At 36.0% G+C, this 5,417-nt stretch overlaps 1 non-coding gene across 1 annotated transcript; it reads left to right on the top strand.

The window, feature by feature from the left end:
* Positions 1-445: 445 nt before the first annotated feature.
* On the top strand, positions 446-586 carry LOC128564144 (small nucleolar RNA SNORA67). The gene has a single exon (XR_008374015.1). It is a non-coding gene; the product is annotated as a small nucleolar RNA SNORA67 (small nucleolar RNA).
* The last annotated feature ends 4,831 nt before the right edge of the window (positions 587-5,417 follow it).

The raw sequence follows: 5,417 nt of genomic DNA, 5'->3' as shown, positions 1-5,417 counted from the left end.
AAAATTGATCATTCACTAATCAATAGCATTTCTGGCCGCCTCTAGGCCACTGTAGCACCTGATCTACCTCCTAACTAACTTGCCAGCTGCTGCTACATGACCTCCATTTATCTGCTACAAACCGAGACCATTACGTGTATAGAATGATTCCTTACCTTTCTTCTGGCCCTCAACTAGATACCGTTATCTTTAATATGTCAACAGTATAAGATTATTGATAAGTTAATGATATCAAGTTATACTTTTTCTTCATAATTATTACTTGCACATCAAACTTACATTTTTGTTTGTTTGTTTTGACAGCCACATTTTATTTCAAGAAATGCTATGGTCTCCCACATGATAACAGAGAGCATTAATTATTCCAAAATGTGTAATTAAAGAAAAGTTTTCCATAGATCTTGAAATGATTCAAAATTATATATTACCTTATAAATTATAATAAATCCAAGTTGATTCGCTCTCCAAGGGGCCAACTAGTGCCACTCCCAGGAAAGTAGCAAATTGGAATTAAAATAGGCATGACTAATGTTTTGAGGAACAGGGGATGCTGATTCATTTTGTCTCCCTTTTGCTTCCCTGAGTGTGTATTTAAATTTCTTCTAGAAAGACTGTATCCTCTTATTTACATTCTGAAGTTTTTCTAAAAAAAGAGACATAAATTATAACCATATTTACTAAATGTATTTGAAAATTGTCCAATAAAGGGCATGCATGATGCTTTCAACACACATTCACACACGACAACAACTGTATAAAGTCTATTTGTGGAGATGATGGGCTCAAAAAGATCTTTTGCAAATCAGAGAGCTGCCGTCTTCTGGGTCCTCACTTGATAATTTTAGTATATGCATAAAATCAATAAGAATCTTGGAGAATTCAGGCGTCCTCAAACTTTTTAAACAGGGGGCCAGTTCACTGTCCCTCAGACCATTGGAACGCTGGACTAAAAAAAAAAAAAACTATGAACAAATTCCTATGCACACTGCACATATCTTATTTTGAAGTAAAAAAAAAACAAAACAGGAGCAAATACAATCACGCTGCCTCATGTGGCCCATGGGCCGCAGTTTGAGGACCCCTGGTAAAGTAATGGTTCTCATCCACTAGTCTCTAGAAGCAGTCTCTGAAAATCTGTGACAATCATAAGAGGATGAGGCTATGCCACTTATGTGGTGTGGGTCCGAGATGTCAGAGGCCCTACAAATTCATAGACAATTTCACATAATAGTTAGATTTTTCCACCAGGAATTCATCTATATGAAGAACTGCTTGAATTTTTCTTAATCTGCACCAAACCAAGTTTATTTTATTTGTAAATTCAAAGTATTTAGGACAGGTTTTTAATATACACTGAAGTTTCTAGAAACTTATCGCTAGAGAAGATTGTTGTTTGTTTTATTTTAAATTTGACCAAGATTTCACTAACTCTTTTGCCAGTAGTTCATCACTTGAATAACAGGTAACTAAAGGCAAGGTTGTAAATGACATTTGGGTTGTCAATAAACATACGTGTATCTATCATCATCTGTAACTGCCGTATTCGTGGTAGTTAGACATATTAAGTGGTAGCCTCTGACTATTTTTGTCTTCCACTATAATCATGACCATTTTTGTATTTTAAAAATATGTTACTGTATTAAAGATTATTTTCTTTTATATTTTCCCTTATATTTAGCATATTGAATGAATTCTTTTTTGGTTTAATCATGTGTATTGGTTATTGAAAGTACATATGAATTATATTCCAAAATAATAAAGGTTATTACAAAATATTAGTTATAAAAACAAAGTCTTGGTTTGACTCTACTGTTATAGAACAAATGACAGTGTTCTCAATTATAGTAGAACCTCTGTAAATTAACCACCTAAGGGGCTGTAGCGAGCTAGTCAACATACAGGGATAGTCAACATAAGGTCCTGGGCCTACTGATATATACACGTTGGTCTATGAAAATTAGGTTAACTTAAGGAGGCAGTCAGTGTAGGTCCTTGTATATGTTAAGAACTTCTTAAAATTGATAAACCTCACGTTTTTCTGATCCTGATAATTTAGATTTGCTTCATCAAAATATGGATTCTTAGAGTCCATACGGTACCAGGTACTCATTTCTCTATTGCCCAAGCAGGAGTGAGGTGATGCTGGGAGAGATGGGAATGAAGGGTTATTTTATAATGCCTCTCATGCAATAGCACCATCCCATAATAGGGAATGATAAGGTAACTCAGTCTCAACTGGTGGACAGATGTCATTTGGCCTGCGGACAAAGAAAAATGAGTAAATTGGGTAGCCGGCTATGTGACATTAATACACTGTATTAATAATTAATAGCATAGAGAATTTTCCTCTGATTTTGGTTTTAATGATAAGCTTGAGTTGTGGGCCTCAAAAATACCTGGGAAATCTGCAGTTCATTTGTTGTGAATCCTAAAAGAGAGCAAGAAGGTTCCTCACATGTGAGGTTCCCCCACAACTGGGATTTATTCGTAGAGGTAGTAATCTGAGATGTTGCCCCAGTAGCTGCTAGAAGCTGATGGTAACCCCATCTGTCAACACAAGTTTCCACACCCTAAGCCTATGTAGGGAGAGCCAACCCAACTTGCAGGCCCTGCTCTTTTCTCCGGCCTTGCCAGATCCTTCACTAGGACCTGGATCCCACATGAGTTCTAACAGAGGTAAAAGACAAGACTGGGCACCCTACTCCTAAGTTCCTTACGGCAGCTCTCCTCATTTTCTTACTCATCCATCTTGATCAAGTCAGGAAAGTAGAAATAAAGCATTGGCCTCCATTTCGTTCTCAGCAGCAGTCCTAAGTAAAACACACCCTGACTTATTTGCCTGAGTGCTGTTGAGGTCTTCCAGTTTCCACATATATGGTGTTGGATTTGCCTCTAGGATCTCATGTTGGGCAAAAATAGTCAATGTCTAAGCTCTTGTGGATCACAGACCTAGTGTATAAGACTGTCAATTAAATTAACTTGCAAATAAAAGGAAACTGCAACTGTAATAAATGCTGTGAAGTGAAGGTGCATGGTACCCTGGAGCACATAACAGAGAATTTGACCTAGTTACTGAGACGAGGGAAAAATTCCTTATGAAAATGATAATTGAGCTGAAGGCGGAGGGCGTGTTTGTATTAAGTGGTATAATGGATGCTCCAGGATCCTATCCTGACTCCCCTCAGGAATGAGGCATGGATTCCCAGTCCTGGGAAAGTAGTTGGCTGATGAATCATAGCCAAATTTTTCTTCAGTTAAACATAATATGGTGGGGAAGGCAGGGATTGGATAAAGGACTGTCTGGCATTTTAGGCTATTTCTAATATTCTGTATCTTAATCCATAAAATAAGTGATAAAATGGCTACAAAATTGGGTGGCGCCTGTGGCTCAGTGAGTAGGGCGCTGGCCCCATATGCCGAGGGTGGCAGGTTCAAGCCCAGCCCCGGCCAAACTGCAACAAAAAAATAGCCGGGCATTGTGGCGGGTGCCTGTAGTCCCAGCTACTCGGGAGGCTGAGGCAAGAGAATCATGTAAGCCCAAGAACTGGAGGTTGCTGTGAGCCATGTGACGCAGTAAAGGGGCAGTAAAGTGAGACTACTACCGAGGGCAGTAAAGTGAGACTCTGTCTCTACAAAAACGAACAAACAAAAAAATGGCTACAAAATTTTTAATCAGTTAAGTTTGATGAGTTATAACTCAGCATATAATAGCAATTAATCCCCTACTTCTGATAGTAATTTAGATTTATACAAAATAACTTGTCAAAGATTTTGGTTGGTTATTATTCAACTTTATATTTTAGTGCCTAGAACAGTATTGACTTTCATAAATATTTTAAATGAATAAGTGAAAATTTCCAACTATTTTGCTTATTATATATTATATATACTTGTATTATAATGTACTTATTTATGTAAACATAGCACATACTTATGAAATGCCTTTTATGTGTCAGGCCCTGTTGCAGGCAAGCTTCCTTAGTGCAATTGGAGAACTGGTGGATACCAAAGACTGTAAATAGTAACATGAAATTCAGTTTTCTTTTGAAGGTCCTGGAATTCCTAAATAGAGAAGCTGTAAGATTTGAATAAGACTACCTGCACACATCAATATCTTGTATGACTTTGTAGGTTTTTTTATCCTCTTTTTTCTGTCTTTAGTTTTTCTCTGTTTATATAGAAGTGTTGTTTTTTTTAAAAAAAAATCCTTGAATTATTAGTTATTAACTTTTCATAAGTTATAAGGTGGTGATATATACCTGCTACAGATTGTGGAAGATATGTACAAAGCCATAGCTATTAAAAAGTTTTGTGCTGTAAATTTCATGTGAAATATGGCAGCATCAATTCAGAAAGCCTCTTCCAGCCTATCTTCCCTGATCTACCATCCTGTCTGTATGAAGCTGTCAGTCAGGAAGAACACTGTCAAAAGAACAGGTAAAAATTGACCCTCACTCTCTCTCTCTTAGACACAGTTAGGGCTTGGCTAGTAATTTCTTTTTTGGTGAAAGCAAAGAAACTATATGAGTAGAAAGATGTTTAAGGCCTTGATAAGCAATCTAAAGAGAGTGTATTAGAAGATAATATGATATAAACTTAAAAATATTAGAAGGGAATAAATTATGAAGATTAATCTGCAATTCACTTTGCCACACAGATCCAGAGCTCAGAATCTACTGTTCTTAATTCAAAGGGGTTTATTTTCATTTAATTTCATAGATTCAACATTAAAAACAGTAATAGCTCCTCTTCATTATTTAGTCCTTGCTGCAATTTGTGACACTAATGTTTTAATGCTGGGACCAGCTGCCCCTCTCAGAGAGCTAGATTTTACATTTGTCATGCTGGCAATATTTGTCCTCCACTAGCAGTTTAGTGCTGGGGCAATATTATGAATATTATCACATAAGTAAAATTCAAATCATAATAAGTCTTTGAAAGAGAAGGATGGCTGACAATGTGCCACTCATTTCTATGTCTAGACTTGGGAGATAATTATTTCTTAATATCCTTCAATAATCATGAAAATCCCAATAACAATTTATAAAATCATATAGCATAAAGAACTATCAAAAATCAATAGTTAAACTATGATGCCAGTAAGGGTACAATCTAAATTTTAGAATAATCTAAGCAGTTGAATTTTTCAAATCTCTATAAAGGGTTATTTTGAGGCATATAGTTTAGCAAAATACTTTTGAAAACTGAGAAAGCTTGTTTCAGGTGCATTCATTTAGAAATAGCCATGGACCTCATATTTGTATTCTTTGTCTTGTTTTATGGAACTAAAAAGAAAAAAAAAGATGTACCAGGATAAGTTCCGCACTTTTTGGAGGGTCTGAAGCCATTGAATATAACTTAAAATTATAACAAATTAACAACCAAAAAATTTTCTAATAGTAATAGTCAGAGGCTAT

Source organism: Nycticebus coucang, chromosome 13 (genome assembly GCF_027406575.1).
Source record: "Nycticebus coucang isolate mNycCou1 chromosome 13, mNycCou1.pri, whole genome shotgun sequence".
Taxonomy (NCBI): Eukaryota; Metazoa; Chordata; class Mammalia; order Primates; family Lorisidae; genus Nycticebus; species Nycticebus coucang.
Note: the sequence above shows the minus strand (reverse complement) of the source record. Positions and strands in the feature narration are given on the sequence as shown.